The following is a 23241-nucleotide window of genomic DNA, read 5'->3' on the forward strand; positions in this document are numbered from 1 at the left end:
GACAAACAACCCAATCAAAAAACGGTCTAAAGACCTTAACAAATGCCTCACTGAAGAAGATATATAGATAGCAAATAAATATACGAAAAAAGTGTTCCACATTATATGTCATCAGGGAAATGCAAATTAAAGCAACAATGAGATACACTACACACCTATTAGAATGTCCAAAATCCAGAACAATGACAACAACAAATGCTGGTGACTGTGTGGAGCAATGAGAACTCTCATCCATTGCTGGTGGGAATGCAAAATGGCACAGTCACTTTGGAAGACAGTTTGGTGGTTTCTTACAAAACTAAACATAGTCTTACCATACTTTTGTCTTTTCCATAATGTCATTCTCTTACCATATGACATACATGGAGACAGTAAAACGATTAGTGGTTGTCAGGGTAGAGGGTGGGAAAGGATGAATAGGCGGAGCACAGAGGATTTTTTAAAGCCGTGAAAATACTCTGTATGATAGCATAATGATGGACATGCCATTATACATTTGTCCGAACCAAAAGAATATACAACTCTAAGAGTGAAACTCAAGTAAACTATGGACTTCTGGGTGATTATGATGTGTCAGTGTAGGTTCATCTTTGGTAACAAATGTACCACTTTGGTGAATAATATTGAAAATGGAGGAAGCTGTGTATGTGTGGCGACAGAGGATATATGGGAACCTCTGTATACTCCTCTCAATTTTTCTGTGAATCTAAAATTGCTCTTTAAAAAAAGAGAAACAAAGCAGTGACCTAAAGAAAGCCAAGGTTTTACAGAAGAGAAATTTTTTCAAATAAGATATCGTATAGGGAACAATGAGTTACGTAATTAAAAATATTCCCAGGGACTTCCCTGGTGGCACAGTGGATAAGAATTCGCCTGTCAATGCAGGGAACATGGGTTCGATCCCTGCTTCAGGAAGATCCCACATGCCGCAGAGCAACTAAGCCCGTGTGCCACCACTACTGAAGCCCGCATGCCTAGAACCTGTGCTCTGCAACAAGAGAAGCCACCGCAAGGAGAAGCCCGTGCACTGCAACTAAGAGTAACCCCCGCTTGCCTCAACTAGAGAAAGCCCGCGCTCAGCAACGAGGACCCAATGCAGCCAAAAATAAATAAAATTAAATCTTTAAAAAAAAAATTCCCAACAATCGTTTCACAGTTTTCCTCCCTGTTAGCTTACTTTATGTGTATTTGGATAAGTAAGATGGTTCTGCAAAGTTTTAAATACACCTTTGAGTTCTTTTCTTACGTTCAAATTCTAATTATTAACAATGAGAGTAATCTATCCTCTTTACCTCTCCCTTTTTTGGCTATGTACCATCTGTCCACTATATGAGCCTTTCACCATTCACCTTTCACCATTCCTTCACATTCAAACTGAGAATGTGGTTGGAATTTTAGGAGTCTAGTAATTTTCCAAGAGAAAATCATCTTTCCTTTGCCATGATAAGGTGAAAGATGTGAACACAAATAAGTTTCATTGGCCCTGGAAGGATTCAATCAACTCACACTGTTGAGAAGCATTGAAAATTAGCTATATACCTTTTGGTTTAAAATTTGAAATATGAATTAATGATTACTTGACATATAACTTGTTTGGTAGGTGAAATCATTCAACTTGGAGGATATAGAAAAATAATAACAAAAGTTAAATTATTGGGAGCCTCAGTTCTGAAAATTGGTATAATTTGGGGATGGAAAATATGGGATTTACCTTGCCTTTCCTACCCTTGGCTCTGGGATCAAAGACCTGGGTAAGGATCCTGGCTTCTTTCGCCCAGGTACCACTAACCTTCTTCAAATAGCATATGTGCAAAAATATACCTTTATTTTTCCTACAAGTTAACTATCTTTATTCAAAGCCCTCAAAAAAGAAAGAAACAAAGAAAGAGAAAAAAAGCACTCATTCTGCTTGATGTAAAAAACATAAAACCTACCTGAGCCTAGTCACTCCCAAAAAACATAGTCAATTTAGTGGTTGAGCTTTCACTGCCCAGTCCACACTGGCATCCTTTTGTGATGACTGCATTCCCAACCAGTGCCTGGCAAGGACAGCTTTGCACACATTTCCTGCTACAGAGCCTCTCATCTTGGCTGAAGGAACCAACTCCATGCTTACATTAATTATTCTCTCTCTCATTCACCTGTGTACGCTTTCTCTTTTTTTTAAATTTTAATTGAAATATAGTTGATTGACAATGTTGTGCTAGTTTCAGGTATGTACACTTTCTCTTGAACACAGAGAAGTCTTGGCTATTCTCGCACACTCCTCTGTGGTGCTCTGAAGCTACGACTTGTTTCCAACACTCCTCACAGACTTCTGGATACTAGCTTTCACACCATTTGGTGGGAGGACATCAGCAAGGCTGGCAATCGCCAGAGTCCATAAGGGACTGATGATTCACAGTCCTCCTCAGCTCTTGGATCATCCTCAAATGGTTCTGAGATGTTCTACTGCTAATCCAAAGTCCACACAGACACATCCTGGGGTGAAGATGGGAAGAAAGACGTAGAGAACCACCAATGTCAAAATACTCTCAATTTCCCTCCTCACTTTATACAAGCTTTATCTGGTCTGGAACAGGATGGAAGTAGGAAAAACTAGCTCTGGCTGATAACTGGTCACTTCTTAAATTAGCCTGTCAAACTTTGATGGTAAGTTGTATCAAAAAGCTAAGGAGTTTCCCTCTTGATCTCTCCTTGATTTCAGATGTCCCTTCATCATATCTCTTAGACCAAAAGAACATCTCAAATTATTATTCCACCGTATTAATTTGTTAAACTTGGCCTAGAAACTGGTGAAGTTGTAAGGATAATCTTACTCACATTTGCAGGGGCTTTTGTAAGAGGGGAACTTTCTTAAATTCAATTATATTTGGCTTATCTTTTGGGATAAAAGTTTTGTAACTTATATATAACATAAATTCTCTGTAAAATATTTTATTACCTGCAATAAAAAATTCTCAGAACAGGAAGAAGAGATATTCTTTTCTTTTTGTGTGTGTGAGAGCTTCTTTGTATTATGTGCATTTGAGCATTAAAAGGAGAGAAAGAGAGAATATGTATGTATAAAGTATATATTTGAGACATGTACAAACCAAAGAGTCTTAAAAGTTGTCTTGCTATCAAGTTGATAATTAGTTCAGAAAATATGTATGTTTAGAAGTGAAGAAAAAATATCCTGTAGTTTTAGTATCAGCCGGAAAATGCAATTGTACCATAATGATAATAGATACTATGTACTAAGTGCCATAGTGAACTAGGCACTGTGCTTGCTTTTTTCTTAAAATCATTTTATTATAGTTAATTCTCACAACTAAACTATTGAAGTAGGCATTTTTATGTCCATTTGGGAGGTGAGGAAACTGAAGCACAGAGAGGACAATACATTGCCAAACAGAGCTTTAATAATTAACCAAGAACTCAAAAGAGGTCTTTCTGACTCTGGTGATCTTGAGAAAACCTTGGGATGCTCAAGACAAATACCACTGGTCTTAGTCAATTTCAAATTCTGGTTAGCCAGTTTTATCACTCTTTATAATTTTTAAAATATAATTTGTTCACCATTATTTAAATCCACAAAAACTCTTATAGAAATTATGCAGCTGGTTTCTCCAGTCAGCATTAGTTTGGGTTAAAGGACATATCAGGATGTAAAATCTGTTTTAATATCATTTTTTCTTTTTCAGGGAGAGAGCAAGTAAAATGCTTAATTATAAAGATTCATTGATTCATTTGGATCCTTGAGAACATTTTGCAATAAACCACTTCTAGTCATTTAATTGTTATCAACTGAAGAAATTACTTACAAAGAATAGTTATAAAAGAGAAAACAGATCCATCATTAATCACTGACATATACTATTTTAAGCTCAAGGTAACATTTTTGATTTTTATATTTAACATGTGAAACTGATGTTTGTAACTTTTTTCCTATAAAATCATTTCCTAATATTTTGGCAAATTTGGGTGAGGCAGGCTCATTTTAACCTTGGATATTTTCTAGAAGGAACTATGAAGCTTCTTCATCATGCAAAATATTTATTTGCTTCCATAAAAGATGGGTAAGCTATTTCTAAAACCATATGACCTAAAATTGGGGAAAAATAAACCTTGAAATTTATATTTGAATCATCCAAATTATTTACATTCTGACTAAGACAAAGCTCAAGCCAGTACATTTATCAGCCTGTCCTCTTCAGCAGGAATCTTGCTGGGAGTTAGATTAGGGGAGGAAGCAGCTGTCTGAAACTTCCAGACCTGTCACTCATGGTCAATGCTCAGCAATGACACCCTTACAAGAGAGGAGCAGAAGCTTAATGTTTACAAATTAATTCAACTCATAATGCTAAGCTGACACGTAGTTAAAGTCATTTACCTCTCAGTTCCACATTTCATTAGCGAAAGTGAGATGTGAATATATGTTGTAGGAATAAACAGAAATGGTTCTGTTTGGTATTTTTTCCCTGAGAAAAGAAGTTTAGAGGAAAAGAGAATTTGGGTACCTTCTGTTAGAACTCTACTTTATGAATTTCATACAAATGACATTTAATTTAGAGAGATCTTTTGTGATTTTCAGCTTCATTTTCTAGAGGGGACTATCAGAATTTCTGAGTCTCCGGAGTCTAAGACAAGTTTGTGTGAAGTTTCCTCATTTAGCATCAAGGAAACAAACAAGATCAGCAGACCACGTGTCAGCATTTGTCTGCGTGTGTTGGTGTGTGTGTGTGTGTGTGTTTACTAGATTACTTAGATTTATAATCTCATATAATCAAAGGGGGACAGCTTTTTTTTTATGTCATAGAGAAAAAATTCACACAGGCACTTCTACCTTCTTAGAGGTGTGGCGAATTCCCACCAATGGGGGGATAGTAATCTACCTATTACTCTCTTTTCTTGAGAGAAAAGTTTTGAAATATCAAACTTTTACAATAGTATGACACAAAGGCAAATGTCTTGTGGAAGTGGGACATTTTTCTTTTAGCTATTGTTTCAGTCACGTAGAAGGTCTGAATTCTGCATCTTGATCAACCCAAGTGGAAAGACACCAATAGCCTTGGGAGATGAGATGCAAGTCAGAATCGCAAGGGAGCAGGAATTACGAGCCAAGGGTGATCACAGGAACCTAAGTCCTTGCAATGCACAGAAATCTTACGGGAAGATAAGGTAAAGGAGACTGCAGGGGTAGGTAGGTGTACTCAGGTCTGTGCTATGTGTTTATGCACGTGTAATACTGTAGTAAGAGACTGACCCTATTTTTTGAGGTTGCCTGCTGACAGCTTCTAAGGCTCTCCCCTCTTTTTCCCCCTTTTGCCCCGCAGTTGGGCAAGCCGGCAAGACTGGTGCGCCCTCTTGTGGCTCCTGAGGGACGTTCAAGCCATACACAGGAATTCCCACAGCAGCCCCACATCCTAACCACCATAAAACCCCCAAGCTAGTCTCCTTTCCCTACACTCCCAAGTGACTTTTGGAACTACTTGGGAGGCACACTGCTCTCTCCCCAAAGCCTCATTATTTAACAAGTTTTCTCGATTCTCTTGGTGCTTGTGTGGCATCATCAGTCTCAACATTCAAACCAAATACTGGGTGTAGGTCCCTCTCCCTCTATTAAGTGACCAAAACACATATGAATATACATTTGAGTGTATACATATATTCAGATTTTAGATTTGGATTGAATTTATATGGAGGACATTTTCTTGTAATTCTACTATCAGAAAGAGATCTCAAAACTCATGTGAAAGGAAAGAAGAGATCTGAGTAATCAAAATAACTGTCCCATGTCCATGTTTAAGACACACATTGATGCTGTACAGTAGAAACTAACACAACATTGTAAAGCAACTATACTCCAATAAAAATTTAAAGAAAAAGACACACATTGAGTAAATAGTAAATAGCCAAGCAACTAAACATCATTTTGGAAATTAAGGAGCTTCTGAGACGAGATAATTACTTTTAAAATAACACTTAGCACATGAGTTTTTCCCTTCCTTTTAAGTTTCAGTGGGATTTTAAAGCCCTACCCACTGCTACAAAGTGGAGTCTTAGAGGACTGAGGCAGGACTAACATAAGTTCTTGCACTTGTGGGTCTCTAGTCAGCATCGAATTGAGAACAGAAATAGACAGATGAGATAAAATCTAACGTTGATGAAATCTATACACAAAAACTGAGCTTGGCACTATTATAGATGGAAATCCTAAGGGTTACCTCTGTTAACTCTGGTGCAAGGTAGCTAGATTGTATGGGCAAAGTATTATGATCAGATGCACTATGACATATAATCACATGATGGCCAAGAAAAAAGACATGTGGGTTTTGTGGGGTGATAAGTGAGGAAATGCAGGGAAGTCACCTGTTTTATACATGACAGTCAAGAAAGGTACACTTCCTATCATTTTTATGTCATCAGTATCAATGTAGTTTCTCTAGAAAAGATGAAAATTTGAAAGCCTATCCAAAGTGGCTTTTCTGGATCATTCTACTTCTAGAGAAGTCTCTGAGGTTGAGATCCTTGGATAGACTACCCAACCTGGGCTCTCAGAGAAATAATTGTTCCTTCTAAAATATAATAAAATCCTACCAGCTCTCTTTGGAGTTATTAACATTTCATTGCTGTATAAATGTTCAGCAGAGGCAGAAGGAAGAACTGTATTCAGGGAATAATTCTGACAGATTACAGTTTGAGGTCTTGTTAAAGGTTATTAAGGGGGCTTCCCCGGTGGCGCAGTGGTTGAGAGTCCGCCTGCCGATGCAGGGGACAGGGTTCGTGCCCCGGTCCGGGAGGATCCCACATGCCGCGGAGCGGCTGGGCCCGGGAGCCATGGCCGCTGAGCCTGCGCGTCCGCAGCCTGTGCTCCGCAGCGGGAGAGGCCACAGCAGTGAGAGGCCCGCATACCGAAAAAAAAAAAAAATCTCTCTTCAAAAAACTTACCGCGGGGCTTCCCTGGTGGCGCAGGGTTGAAAGTCCGCCTGCCGATGCCAGGGACACGGGTTCGTGCCCCGGTCCGGGAGGATCCCGCGTGCCGCGGAGCGGCTGGGCCCGTGAGCCATGGCCGCTGCGCCTGCGCGTCCGGAGCCTGTGCTCCGCAACGGGAGAGGCCACAACAGTGAGAGGCCCGCGTACCGCAAAAAAAAAAAAAATTCTCTGTTCGAAAAACTTACCGCGGGGCTTCCCTGGTGGCGCAGTGGTTGAGAGTCTGCCTGCCGATGCAGGGGACACGGGTTCGTGCACCGGTCCGGGAGGACCCCACATGCTGCGCAGCGGCTGGGCCCGCGAGCCATGGCCGCTGCGCCTGCGCGTCCGGAGCCTGTGCTCCGCAACGGGAGAGGGGAGAGGCCACAACAGTGAGAGGCCCGCGTACCGCAAAAAAAAAAAAAAAAAAAAAAAGGTTATTAAGGGTTATGTCCTCTAAATGATTTATCCATCACAGTAGAAACAGAAACACCAAACAGCCTGAATAAGAATTAGCACTGCCATTTTAATCAGGTGAGCATTGGATTTTTTAAAAGCCCAAACAGACAATAATTACAAGCGAGGAGGCACTGCAAAGCATTTTAAAATAATAAAATCATTGTCATTCAAAAATCTCAGCCTTAATTACATCTACTTAACCCACTTAGTCTCTACATACCCTAAATATTCTTTCTGCCATCCATATTCTTTCTGTGAATAAAGGAAACTAAAGTCATTCTAGCTACTGAGTGTGGTGCATTTTGAAAATTATACTGTTCTTGAAGGTAACAAATGCAGTAACTTCAGTTATAACAAGAGAAATATTGTGATTATGTGAGAAGGACCTAATGGCTTACAATGCACCTGCAGCAATCAACAGACTGAAAAAACAGGACAGGAGAATAGAAACGTGTTTCATTGGGCATGTCCTTAAACAAAATCATGAAATCAGGAACAGTTGATTATCAAGGACTCTACAAAACAAACTTCTTCTGAAGAGTAAGTGTTAATATCATATAATTGTGCCTGTATCAGTGTTGGATGAAAAAGTAATAATCCACCATGCATACCTCCTTTGAAGATAGAACATACAGGTAATGAGCAGAAACAAAAATCAAGGCTGTAGCTAATTGTGTTAAGAGGCTGGAGCCAAAAAGTACAGAAGAGTACTTTTCAAGGAGGTAATTAGGCTTGTGGGAGCCTGAATCCAATCTTGGTAATGGTATGGCGTTCTTTCTTCTTTTCCTCAATCAGTTATTTAAGCCTGTTTCAGGAATTTACACTATGAATATAGTCAAGGTACAGAGATTTTGGAGGACATGGAATTGTCCAGAGATGTGCTAAGAGTAATTTAGTCTACACTGGAAAGTTTCCAATGTATAAGTACTTGTTAGAAGTTCTAAAATGGATTATTTTCTTCCAATTAAAGTCTTGGCAAGAATTAAATAGTTTAGCAACTCTCTGGAGCAAATCATTTGCAGGCATTTGACACCCTACACATCCAAACCAAACCTTGGAAACCAAACACAAAAATAACATCTATTGAGCATCTATTATGTACCAAGTACTCTGTCTGGTCCATTACATATACAGTCCCACTGAATCCAAGGAAAGCTGTATGAAGATAGTTTCTAGAGATGAGGACATCATGACTCTGGGAGCTTAAATAACTTCCTACGGTCACTCAGGGGGTTAGTGGGGGACCGAGAATTAATGGAAGACTCAGCTCTCACACCATCACTGTGCCTTTTGTCATTTCACATGGATGAAGATGAAAATAGCTCTATAATTCCCGCTCTTTAGTCATGTTGAAAGTTAAACTTTATACCATTTTGGGGGTGTTTTTTGGTCACAAGACTAAAGCTAAAGGTCAGAAATATGACAGTATGAATCAGGTCATTCTCTGACAGCTCCCATGTGACAAGTTGTTTTTATAAACACTTCCTGTATTTGGTGGCTTGCAGTGGTTAAAGCGTGTGGGGTGCGGGCTCTAGTTTGGGCTTCAGCACTAACAAGCTAACTGACCTTTGCAATTTACAGTTCTCTCCAGTCACCTCTAACCTGATAATAATAATGGTTCCTGCTTCACAGGACTGACAAAAAGAATTATATGAGGTAGTGAGTGTAAACTGTCATCTCTACTATGTGCTCAACTTATGTTCAGCAACTAGAAGTAAAAAGCTAGTTTCTATGAGCAAAAAAAGTAGGATTGCTGAACAGAAGATTACAAAGGCTTTAAAAAGTTGATCACTTGATATTCAAAAATGATTACAAATATTTCTTTGTTGCTTAAGTATTAGAGAAACCTATAAAGAGCTCATTACTAAGGACAAAGAATATAAAAAGAATATAAAAAGACAATTTTCAAAAGATAATATAAAAAAGAATGAAAAACATTTAAACCTAATTAGTAATCAAAGAAATGTACAATGCAATAACACTGGGTGCCATTTATTATTTACTAAATCAATCGCCCTCAGAAAGATAATACTCAATGATTTTAAAAGTAAAAGTAAGAAGAAAGTAACTTTATATATTTCTTATAAAGGAAATATTTTGGAATAGTAATTAATATTTTTCAAAAAATGTAAAAAAAAAGGACTTCCCTGGTGGTGCAGTGGTTAAGAATCCACCTGCCAATGTGGGGGACATGGGTTCGAGCCCTGGTCCGGGAAGATCCCACATGCCGCAGAGCATCTAAGCCCGTGCTCCACAACTACTGAGCCCGCACTCTAGAGCCCATGAGCCACAACTACTGAGCCCTCGCACCTAGAGCCCATGCTCCACAAAAAGAGAAGCCACCGCAATGAGAAGCCTGCGCATCGCAACAAAGAGTAGCCCCTGCTCGCCGCAACTAGAGAAAGCCTGTGCACAGCAACAAAGACCCAATGCAGCCAAAACTAAAACATAAATAAGTAAATAAATTTTTAAAATATGTAAATAAATTAAATATATATATATATATAAAATAATGTTAATTTTTAAACATCAATTCTACTTCTGGGAATTCCCACTAAGGAAATTATGAGAAAGTAGGAGCTCAACATAGGTACAAATTTTTATTATAGTATTATTTAATTGAGAAAAACTGGGAATAAATTACCCAACAAAAGCATTGTTTGCAACAACTTCTTGGCATATTAAGTACCAATTAAAATTAAGGTTATGAAGACAATGTGGCATTGTGGTAAGGCTTAGGAAAAAAAGGAACCTGTGATATAAGTTTTGTGTTGACTAATTAAACCTAAATGAAAAACAGACGCCCAGGAAAAAAATGATTGCAAGAAAAATCACAATGCTCATAGTTGGGTTAGGGTGATGGAATTTGGGATTATTATTCTCTTTTTAAAATTTATTTTTAATTTCAATATTGATTGTATAATATTGAAAAAAACTGATTTCATTAAAACAGTGTTAGTGATAGTAGTAAGATGGTAACTGTTCTGTCCTAAATAATATTGGCAGCTCTAATAACTAATTCAATTATCTGAGCTCAGAACATATTCATTACTGTGTTTTTTATATGAATAAAATCAAGATAAAACAAGAGCCAAATAACGAAATTCATCCTTTTGGACATTTTTGCTTATTATTTTAGAATTATTTTTAATCAAATAAATACTTTCTCAAAATGAGTCAAATATTTGATATAGGATGAATTATAAATAGGTATCATGATATCATCTGTTCAATATGCCAAAATTTACCCCAAATGATTGATAACTTTAATCTCATATGTCTATGGACATTGACAATTTGTTTTCTCAAAGTCTAGACATAATCTTTTGTCTTTGGGAATGTTCTTTAGAAGAGACAGTAGCAATATGAGTACTGCTATTTTCTTGCCAAAAAAAATTTTTTTAAGGTACATTTGCCATCTCTTTGACAGAATCAATTTTTATTTTTAAAGCTGTCATTATAACTAAACATTTGGAGTCTTTTGTTTTCAAATTTGTTCCTCTCTTTTTAACTCATTATAGGTTTTGAATTAAATAGTGAGGGTCTGGATGAAAGAATGTAGAAAAAAAGTACATAGGCAAGTATTTTAGCAGATAGCCAGAAAGAGCTTTGTTTCACAGAGTTCCTTTCTAGTTACAGGGGATACTCTGAGCTGATGGTAACGACGTATAAAAGAATCAAATCCAGTGCAATTTAGCATTTACTATGGGTTATATGCAGTGCTAAACACAGTGGAAAGAGGCAAAGATGAGCAAGAAACGGCTTCTGGCAACAAGCACATGTTCTAATAAAAAGGAGAATACATATAAACAACAAAAACATACAAGTGAGTGACTGGATTCCATTTCTTTTAATTATGCTGGACTGAAATTCTATAAAAAACTTTTTTTTTGCTAAGCAATTTTAGAAAATTTAAAGCATAGGCTATTTTTATTATTTATAGTCATTTCTAATTATATAAGTAATGCAGTGATTATCATAGAAAACTTGGGAATAAGGGACACATGATAAACAAAATCACCCATAGATTTCTGGTGGTTATCAAAATGGAGTAAGCACACTACAGGTTATCTTTCTCACTGGTTACAAGCAAACACTCTGGACAAAATACCAAAACCAAACAACAACAACTACTTGGAACTCTGAAAATTAGCAATAGCAAATAAATTGAGGAAGGAAGATCAAACTTGAAGGATGTCCCTTACAGGGTCAGTTTTTTGATTATTTACCTCTGTTTTAACTTTATGCCTTGATTAAGGGCAGCTTTAATGTGGAACTGTGCACTTGGTACAGATAGCAAATTTCAGAGAGAAACTCTGTCTTTCTGGCCAGAGTAACAGGAAAAGGGACCTTGGTTTTTCCCAAGGGCAGCCTCCATTGTGCCTAACTGCGGCAGTGCAAGTAACAAAAGCTCCCAAAAAAGAAAAACAAAAAGTAAAACAAAACAAAACAATTTCCAAGCCAGAGGAAATGGGAGCCTTGAGTGTCAGAGATTATGCAGAAAATTTCAGAGAGGAGAGAACTGTGGGGATATCCTGATTCTGCGTGTGTACTGACACCAGTCCCCTGCTCAGTGCTGACCTGTGCAGATGTGGGATAGATCAGAAGCAACATGGCAGAGGTTTTGAAAACTCAGCTGATGTTGGTCTACCCATGGTAGGTAAGTCAGAACTTTGAGTTTCAACCTAACTAGGATAATTGCTTTCTGAATCAACCACCACTACAACAAATTAATATTCTCCAGTGGCTTGTTACAGGACTTATCATCTTATAATATAATATTCAATATGTCCAGGATACAATTCAGAAATACTCAACATACAAAGAACCAGAACACAGTGAGAAATCCTCAAGGGAAAAATAATGAACAGATCAATAGATAGAAAATCTAAGATGAGCCAGATGTTGGACTTTAAGCAACTTTTACAGCCTTCCTTCCTTCCTTCCTTCCTTCCTTCCTTCCTTCCTTCCTTCCTTTCTTCCACTTAACTTTGGTTTAATTTGTTCTTTTCCTATCTTTCTTTTCTTTATTTTAAACATCTTTATTGGAGTATAATGCTTTACAATGGTGTGTTAATTTCTGCTGTATAACAAAGTGAATCAGCTGTGTGTACGTATATCCCCATATCTCCTCCCTCTTGCGTCTCTCTCCCACCCTCCCTATCCCACCCCTCTAGGTGGTCACAAACCACCGAGCTGATCTCCCTGTGCTATGCGGCTGCTTCCCACTAGCTATCTATTTTACATCTGGTAGTGTATATATGTCCATGCCACTCTCTCACTTCGTCCCAGCTTACCCTTCCCACTCCCCGTGTCCTGAAGTACATTCTCTACATCTGCGTCTTTATTCCTGTCCTGCCCCTAGGTTCTTCAAAACCATTTTTCTTTTAGATTCCATATATATGTGTTAGCATACGGTATTTGTTTTTCTCTTTCTGACTTACTTCACTCTGTATGACAGTCTCTAGGTCCATCCACCTCACTATAAATAACTCAATTTCGTTTTTTAAAAATGGCTGAGTAATATTCCATCGTATATATGTGCCACATCTTCTTTATCCATTCACCCGTTGATGGACACTTAGGTTGCTTCCATGTCCTGGCTATTGTAAATAGAGCTGCAATGAACATTGTGGTACATGACACTTTTTGAATTATGGTTTTCTCAGGGTATATGCCCAGTAGTGGAATTGCTGGGTCGTATGGTACTTCTATTTTTAGTTATGTAAGAAACCTCCATACTGTTCTCCATAGTGGCTATATCAATTTACATTTCCACCAACAGTGCAAGAGGGTTCCCTTTTCTCCACACCCTCTCCAGCATTTATTGTTTGTAGCTTTCTGATGATGGCCATTCTGACCGGTTTGACTGACCCAACATGAGACCAATTTTGGTCATGTGTTAAGTACAACTTGGAATACAAAAAAACACTTCTGTTTACTGAATCAAAAACAAAAGAAAATACAGCGCTCTCTCCCCACCCCCACCTCAACACCCCTCAAAAGGAAAGCAAAGATGAAATATATATAGAAAGGAAATTTAGCATTGAAGAAAAAGATAAATAACTAGGGCTAAGAAAGGACAGTAACTAGAGGTTCTCAGTATCTATTTGGTTAGAAACAAAGGGCAGTCTCTTCAGGATGATGGTAGAAGAATCAGCTCCAGAGATTTCACCTTTTTGTCACTCAAGCTTCAAGATTAGGGCACATGGAATCCCATCATTCATGGTTGGATAATGGGTGCCTCTTGCTCAGGGAAGAGGGCATCTTGTTTTATAGTCTCACTGAAAGAACCTTCAGTAATGGAAGGATGGCTCCACAAAAGCTGAGATCACATTACAGAAAAAGAATAGAGGCTGGGCAGGAAATTATGACAGATAACTAGTATACTCAGTACATTTTCTACTTTATTGTGCTCCAGAAAGCACATCCACTGAACCTAATATAACATCATGCAGCAGAGTATTATCACATTCAATTTGGCTATGTGTATCTGAAAACTCAAAACAGTGGCTTAAGGAAGATCAAAGTTTATTTCCTTCTTGCATAAAAGAGATAGATGTCCAGGGTTGTTTTGCAGTTAGGTGGCCTCCCTCTTCAGAATCACCTTTGAGATGGCTTCTGGAAGTTCATCCTTCAAATCTCATTTTTCAAGGAGTAGGAAAGGGGAAGGGAGAAGGCACAAAAACATACTTCCCAGCTGAGTCAGCTCCCAATAAAATAGTCTCTCCAGAATTTTCCCCAGACACTTTAAATTACATCCCATTATCCAGAATTTTGTCAGCTAACCATAAAGGTGGTTGGCTGGAAATGTAGTCCATTACATGAATGCATTGTAGATATAATTGAGGTTCGAAACTAAGCAAGGAGAGAATGAAAACCGTCTCCACTCTACTTAGAAATTACTTCTCTAATCTGCATAGTGCAGGATTAATTCAGGGCAGCTATAACAATCTGAGGGTTTTAAACAATTCAATTTTTAGCAATCAGTGGAGTCATTATGTCTAAGATTTTAAGGTTCTCTTTTTCCTTCTTGCCAATCATTTGCATTTTTTTTCTTAATTGGCAGCTATTTTCAATCAAGTACAATTGCCATAAAGTTAGACTTTACACTAAACACTCCACTGATTAGAGTTGTCTTCTAATGATTAATGAACCAGTTTGAAATTCACACTGTGCTTATTTAGAATATGATAGCATCATTTAGTAATGAACTTTCATGAGATTATGTATTTCTCGTTGCCAAATTTCTAATCAAGTGCTCATATGCATAATGAATCCTTCAAGAGAAATTTGTTTTTTGCCTTGTTTACAAGAATAGTCATCTCTATGGCAAACCATGAGCACGTTGAGATGGATTGCCTAGTCAAATCTGAACATGAATAAAAATATTTCAAGGGTCCATAAAACAGTAAAACACAGTGGTCTTTAAAATTCTAATAAAATCATATGAACTCAGATACGTAAGAGATATTGAGATTCATTTGACCAACCTAGAATCCAATTCTGTGAATATAACCACCAGGAGGTGATTCTCTAGCATCTTGAGGACACCCTCCAGAAACTGGAAACTAATCACCTCTTGTGTCAGTTCCCTCCAGCTGTCCCTAAGAACACTCTTCTAGTGAGCAAAGCCGCAAAATTTACTTTCCCCGTCATCATCTTTTTGTTCTCTCCATCTGCCATGTTTATGTGATAGGCATTTACCTTAGACAAAGTAAGCTGCCATCAGTATCGACAGCCATATTAGAACAAAGTCTAATTTCAGAACAGTATGGCAAAAGTGATGAAAAGCTCACTAAAGAGCTACCTAAGTCAGGGAAACGGATAAAGGATGATGCGTCAGGGAGGGGCAGGAAGAACTTTTTTTTTTTTTTTTTTTTAGGAAGAACATTTTGATGGGCAAAATTTGAGCAGAGATCTGAGGGAAGTGAGGGGACCGTGCAGATATCTAACTCTCTGCTCAGAGTCCAAGGCAGAAAAAACAGGAAGGGAAAGGGCCATTGGGGGAGGGTATGTGTTTGGTGGCTGTGTTCAGGGACTAACAAGACTAGTGTAGCCAGAACAAAGTGAGGGAGGGGAAATGGTGGGTGGTTAAGATGGATAGTGAATGGGGCTGCGAGGGTGATATGGAGTCTTTGAAAGGTTTTAAGCAAAGGAGTGACATGATCTTAGTTTTAAAAGCATCGCTGTCTGATGTGTGGAGAACATACTGTCAGGTAAGGGGGAAGCAGAGAGACCACACAGGAGGCTGCTGTCATAGCCAAGTGGAGATATTGGATTATGCTGAGATAATAATAGCATGTAAGTGGTCTGATTCTAGTTATGTTTTTTTTTTTTTTCTTTCAGCCGCACCGCGTGACGTGCGGGATCTTAGTTCCCCAACCAGGGATCGAGCCCATGTCCCCTGCAGTGGACCTGCAGAGTCTTAACCACTGGACCACCAGGGAAGTCCCTCTAGTTATGTTCTGTCCGAAGAGCCTACATGACGTCCTAATGGATTCCATGTGCCAAAAGGAGCAAAATGTAATGAATTAGATTATTTTATCTTGAACACTTGGAAGAATGACTGTGCCACTTACTCAAGTGAGGAATCTTGGGGGAGGAGTGCACTTATGCAGGGAAAAATCAAATGCTTGATTTTTATTTTAATGTGCCATTTAGGCATTCAAAGGAGAATACTGAGTAGGCAGGTGGATATGTGAGTTGGAATTCAGCTGAATGCATTAGCCCAAAGTCTCAGAAGTTGTTTGATGTGTAGGGTATCATCTACATTGTTTCTTCCTTAGTGCTTTGAGAGGGTTGGGGTTGATGATGACAAATGTTCTATTAAGGTCTAAATTTTAATACTAATGATATCATGGTCACGATGCCAATGGTATACTGGAAGAATTTTTTTTTAGTTTGAAAAAATACTGTAGTGTACCCATTGCCTTTAGGAGGAAGGGGCATTCATTTCCACTGCTGCTGAGAGTGTTGGGTGATTAGAGTTCATAGTTGCATTATACTTGGGGAATTGTCCTTCCTTTGAAGGACATCCCTTGCACATCCCTTCCCCTATGTGCATTACATCCAATGACATGTCAGTGTAGGAAGTATAATAAGGCCTAGAACCTTGGCCTCAATTTGAGAATACTCTTGCACAAATGTATCACAGTTCAACCTCTCCTCTTGCTCAATTCTCTTCCCTTACTCTTCAGAAGTATTCCCAGATGCAGTCCCGAACCTCTGACACCCAAATCTCCATCTCAGAATCTATTTTTCAGGGAGCACAACTTAAACCACAAATGTCTCACAAAAGTGAATATTCATAAATAAAGTGTTTTAAGTTAAAAAAAGGTAATAGAACTACTTTGGTACAATTGAATTTGATAATATTTACATTATTTATTAAAACTATCCAAAAATACTGGTGAAAAAAGAGCATTCAACTAAACTATATCTTATTTAGAAATATTTCAATGAATATAGATTCATCCAGGCAGAATCAGAGCTCTAATGGCAAATTTGAATTTCATTTGCAGTGTATTCATTTTGAAGTTCAGTTTTAAGCTACAGACCAACAACACACATAAAGGATATTTTAACACCAGTTATATTTAACAAAAACAGAAAGAAATTTTGAACCAAATAACACTTCAATTACAAAAATACCTCAGAACAACATGGTATGTTCATTATTTTTATAATTCAAATACTCCACAAAAGACACCAGGATCAAACTCTCAGAGCTTTTGTGCAGATTCTCGTCTGTCAATCAAATGTTTCGTTTCTGAACATGTTGATTTTTGTCACTTCAAAAAGTTGACATTCCTATGATTAAGATTATCCCCCCATTTAAAAATCTCTCCCCCCTAACTTCCTGTGTTTTTCACTATTACTTTTTAAAAAACACTAATAAATGGTCTTTTGATGGATTCATTTTGTTTACTTGACTGCTTATAAACACCGATAAGCTTTAAGAGCTAGACAGAATTATTTCTTTTTAAAAAAATTTTAAGCAGCAAAGCCAGTTTAACATTTAAACTTGAGTGAATTTCCTTAACTTTTATTATATATTTACTAATATTAATTAAAAAATTTTTTGAAATACAGCAAGAAAAGCATGACCAAAAAAAATAAGAGATACGCTAAAAGACGCAGTACTTAATTGCTTTTCGTGAACAGTTCCTCTGAATACAGAAACACCTATTTAACAGCTGCCTGGAAATTGCTGACCCTTATCTATTCTGTTCCTTGAAAATTTCAAGCTTCAAATTCTTTTTGTTGATAAAGTAAAATTGTCTTAAAAGAGAGCATGGGCAATGTTATTTAGATGATTTTAAAGTGAAATAGAAATTTCATATGTTTCATAAAGAAAATGAAAGTTTGTTTTTCTAGTCTGAGTGACTGAAGTGATTTTTAGTATTTTGGAGATAAATGTCAAGTTGGAACTGTCTGGCTAAAAGTCCATTGTAGAATTTTTTTTCCCTTGTAACAAATTTGAACTAGGAGATTATAATATGGATTAAAAACAGATCTATAATACATCTTTTAACTGTTTTTACAAGTGATTACTTATGGCACAAGCTAGATTTTTTTGTTTGTTTTCTTGACTCAAATTGTAAAATAGGAAATCTTTATCAGTTTCTTTTCTTTTTTAAAAATATTTTTCTTTCTTGCTTTATTTGGTTGTGCTGGGTCTTAGTTGCAGCTCACTGGATCCTTAGTTGTGGCATGCAAACTCTTCGTTGTGGCATGCATGTGGGATCTAGTTCCGTGACCAGGGATCGAACCCAGGCCCCCTGCATTGGGAGCTCAGAGTCTCAACCACTGCACCACCAGGGAAGTCACTATCAGTTTCTTTAATCTATACAGTGGCCTACAATGGCTCTATATGCCCTCTTAGAAACCAGTTAGCAAGTAGGAGCTGAATTAGATTTTTGCTGTGTGGTTCCAAAAGAGAGAACAGAGAGCCATATGTGAACATGACAGATGGGCTTATTTCAGCATAGTGGTGGGAAGAACCTTTAAACAATTACAGCTGTGCAAAATTCAAATGAGCAGTGAGTTACCAGCCCTTGCTATGTTTAGATATCATTCACAGGTCAGAAACGTGGTAGAGGGGACTATAGCACTGGACAGTAAAAGGTGATATCTCATTCCAATCTGGGATTCTCTGATTTAAATTGATGACTTATTTGAATATATCCTCACCTCCAAATCAGGAATATTCTAAATTTGCATTAAAAAATGTTCATGTGAAATCAGCCAAGCTAATTTGTCCAATTTTATTCCTCCCAGTACTGCAAAATTTGCTCACAGCTGGAGTCTACTGGCAGGTTTTAATTGTTTTTGAACTTGCTATCACTGAGGTTGCCATGAGAGGATTAACCTTTGAGTCACTCTGAGGATGAAGCTCTGCCAGGCTCTCTGCACAGTGACCTTCCTTGTTGCCCCAATGGAGGGTGACCACTGCAGTCCTAGTCAAAATATTTCTAGTTAAGGCCATCTGTGGTAGGCAGAATAAGGGATCCCAAAGATCTCCAGGCTCTAATCTGTGGAACCTATGGATATGTTACCTTACATGGCAAAAAGAGACTTTTGCAGATGTGATGTTAACAGCCCTGAGGTGGGGAGATTATCCGGGTGGACCCAATCTAATCACGTGTGCCCTAAGATCTGAGAACATTTCTCAACTGCTGTCAGAGATGAGAGGTCAAAAGAAACGTTGGAGAGGTGCAATATTATAATCTTTGAAGATGGTGGAAGGAGGTCTTGAGCCAAGGAATATGGGCACCTCTAGAAGCTGGAAAAGATGTGGAAATGAGTTCTCCTCTAGAGAAAGCAAAGAAAGCAGCCCGACCAACATCTTTATTTTAGCTCAGTGAGACCTGTGTCAGATTTCTGATTTCTAGAACTGTATGATATATAATTTTGTGGTTTCAAACCACTACATTTGTGGCAGTTTGCTATGGAGGCAATAGGAAACTAATACAGCATCCATGAAGCCATGTGACTCTACATCTGCTAAGAGACTGCTAGAAAGGCTGCCGGTGTGCACAAACTTCAGGCTCTAGAGTAGCCTCTCATGCAGAAAAAGTGCAGTAAGATCCCTTCACTGTCCTTCTGTTGTGTAGATCTGAGTATCTGCAAACAACATATGACAAAAGTCATATATAATGAGAATATTTGTAATAGTTTTTGGAATATTTTTTCTGAGATACAGTAAGATCCGATCTGAGATACAGTGTGTTTTGAATCATGGACTTAAAAATATGACCTTCGTCATTGTTTTGGTTTAGTATATATAGTATTGTTATTACATTTCAACTATTTTAAGGCTTTCAATCCATCAAGGCCCAGAACAAATATTAGTAATCTGTTGCTGAGAAACCAGATGTGACAGTCAGTGGCATGTGAATCTGTTTCAGCCAAAAGGGCCTTGGGCGCATTTACAAACTAAAATAAATATACTTCTGTTGCCTTCTCACTCTCTCTTCTGTATCCTTCTTTGCCTCTGAACGACCTCACAGCTCAACACAGGGTCTGCCATTGCATAAAGTCAACATCACTCTAAAGTTATTCCATTCTTCACTTACTTTCTTTCTTTCTCTAAGATCAAAATGGTTATTACCAAAAAGTGCTTATCTTTAGCAGGTAGGAGACTATGGGATTAAAGTAATTCACTCTGAGGGTAAAAGTCTTAACCTGTGCAGTGTAAGGTTTGATGAACTAAGTACAACTAATCAATGGACTAAGTGGGGAAATATTTTCAAGGCAGAGTACTTTGAAAGGGATGTGTTTATTGCAGGCCTTTAGCTCCCCTATGCGATCTTCAAACATGCAGTGAATATCTGCTAAGGTTCTCAATATGGCACCAGAATTTAAGTTCAAAGACCCTAGAGGCAGACAAAGCTGATTGAGTTCAGGCTGTGCCATTTGGTAGCTGTGACTGAGCTTCTATGTCCTCATCTGTGAAATAAAGATAATAACATTGACTAACTCTTAGGTTGACTGTGAGGTCTAAGGGAAATCACACATGTCAACTGCTCAGTGTGGTACCTAGTGTAGAGTTAAGGACCCAGTATACCTTATCTGTCGGTTATTATCTAGGGCAGGCTCTGGATAAAGCATTTTGTGAAGACACAGGAAAACAAAAAAGGTCCATAAAGCCCTAGACCCCATGCAGCTCTGCCCCCAACTTCCAAACTTTCCCTATGAACAGACAGTAGAAAAGCAACAGGTCACTTTAAAAAGTAAATTCCTAAATTACATATACACACTACTATATATAAAATAGGTAAACAACAGGGACCAACTGTATAGCACAGGGAACTACGCTCAATATCTTGTAATAACCTATAATGCAAAAGAATCTGAAAAGGGTATATACATATTCTTTATATATATTCAGTTATATATATAACTGAATCACTTTGCTGTACACTTGAAAATAACACAACATTGTAAATTAACTATACTTCAATAATTTTTTTAAAAAAGTAGTTAACTCGTACATGCCTGGAATTTCAAAACAAATTTTTGGCACACAACAGGAGTAAAACCCATTACCTAAATCCTTGTGTATACATGGTATTTACTTATTTCCTTAGAATTCTCACAGTTCAGTGAGGGAGAAATACAAAGGAGAAAATGTGTAAGTCAGTCATGGAGGGTTTTTTTCCCTTTAATTATAACACACTGAAGAAATAAATGGAGGTTTTTAGGAAAGATTATCTTTAAAAAACATTTCACGGTGGTTCAAAAAAGGAGTATAAATCTTGGAATAAGTCTCCACATCTTCCCCAGGAATTCTGACTTTGTTCAGGATGCGTTGTTGCTGTTATAAAAGAGAGATGGGACTGGGTGAAGGCGAGGACATCAAGAAAGATTTAGTGAAAGTTGTTTGGTACCAATAACTATTAACGGCTCCATTCTGAGGACTTAAACAAACAAAACCAAAATAAACACCCCTCAATTTTAATTTCAGAATTAAAAAAAAGATAGACTATAATCTGAACTGTAAAATAAAGTACAATAATCCCCAAATGGTCCTCTTAGTATTTCAGAAAAGAAGGATCGAGATGTTTTTCAAAAGTTAAATTTCAGGAAAAGCCTTATTGTAATAAAAGCAGGTTTCCTCCTTAAGAGATGCCACTCAGAATTGATTACCTTCCTTCTTAGGATGCAACAATAGATATGATTGACAAGCATGCCAAGGCTTCATTCTTCTAGCTGATTATCAACTGTTCCTTCCGGGAGCTGATTTCAATGAGTTGTTATATTTTGAGGTGCTGTCATAGACTCATTGGAAGGAACTAGAAATGTTAGCTCCTTGTGTCTGCAATTCCAGCAGGGATTCTATGTCTGAATATTATGTCTAACTTAATAATATGATTTTTAGAAATTTTTGGAACTGTATGGAGAAATGCAGTAGAGTTACCTCAAATCTTTATAAGAGAGCTTAAACATCAGAACAGTACTTTCTATATTCAGCCTTACTTAACTTCTTGTGACTCTGAATAGACATTTACTATTGCAAACAATGAACTGAGTATTAGACTAGCATGTGCAATTCAAATGTAATACAATTATTTATATTGTTAATACTTTTTTGAGCAGAAATTGAGTAAATACCCCTCGTAGCGTGAAAGGATAAATTTGACTCAGAACACGTATATTCTGCTGAAGAGAAAGTGTGAACATTTATAAATCTAAAGTTAATCAATCCTTCGTAGGACAAATAACTCTAAATATCATAAACTAGCATGATTAAGCACAGAAAGGTGTTATCTTTCTAGGAGTAACACTTATAAATTACTTAACATGGTGTCTGGCACATGGCAGACACTCAATAAATCTTAACTATAATCATCATTTAGAAGTAGTATTTGATTGTGCATTACAAAGACCTAAAAATAAGTGGCTTAAAAATACATTAAATTTTCTCTCATGTACAATGGAGTCTAGAGGTGGGCTGTTCAAGGCTGGCATATTGACTTCTTCATATTATCAATATCTTAGAATACTTCTATTTTCTGCTTTGCTATTCTTAGCAGAAGCTCACATCCTCAGAACTACCTCATGCTCACAATATGACTGCCATGATCCTACCTACCACATACAGGGAGAAGAAGGAAAAAAGCTGGTTGTGCAAAATGGTGAAGGCCAGCTGAATCCATGCAATTTCTTCCAGAGTCCCAATCAATAACTGTTGCTCAAACATCACTGGCCTAAATGCAGTCACACGCTTTCCCTTTTCTTTAAGGAGAGATGGGAAGTATATTTTAACTGGAGGCATTGCCAAACCTAACAACATTAAAATTCTGTTCTTAAGAAAAAAGGGGAATATTGGATTTGGATAGACAACCAGCAGTCTTTCTCACTGTTATTATTATGACTATAACTATTGGGAGGTCCAAGAATAAATGTGTCCTTTTTCAGTGGTTTGCTTCTCTGTGTGACTATAATATTTCCCTTTTAGTAATGCATTAGAGTCAGCTTGCAAGGGCCAACTGATAAATTTTCAAGAATTTTGCAAGCTGGTAATTAAACAGCCATTATTAAAAATTAAATAATATAAACAGAATTAAATTAATTATCTTAGAAACAAGGCTAATAAATACTTAAAACAGATAAATTTCTAATTATTTTACTGTAATTTACTATCATCCATGCCCTTGAGGTTATGTACATCCATTGTATCTATGGTGATAACTGTTGTTCTGAGACCCATTTTCTAACGTAGGGGCGTGTGGTTTCCCACACCACCACCAATTCTCTGACACTAGTATGGTGTCCTACAATTCAACACAATTCTGATGCTATCTACCTTGAGACGGCATC

This window comes from Hyperoodon ampullatus (genome assembly GCF_949752795.1).
Source record: "Hyperoodon ampullatus genome assembly, chromosome: 5".
Classification (NCBI taxonomy): domain Eukaryota; kingdom Metazoa; phylum Chordata; class Mammalia; order Artiodactyla; family Ziphiidae; genus Hyperoodon; species Hyperoodon ampullatus.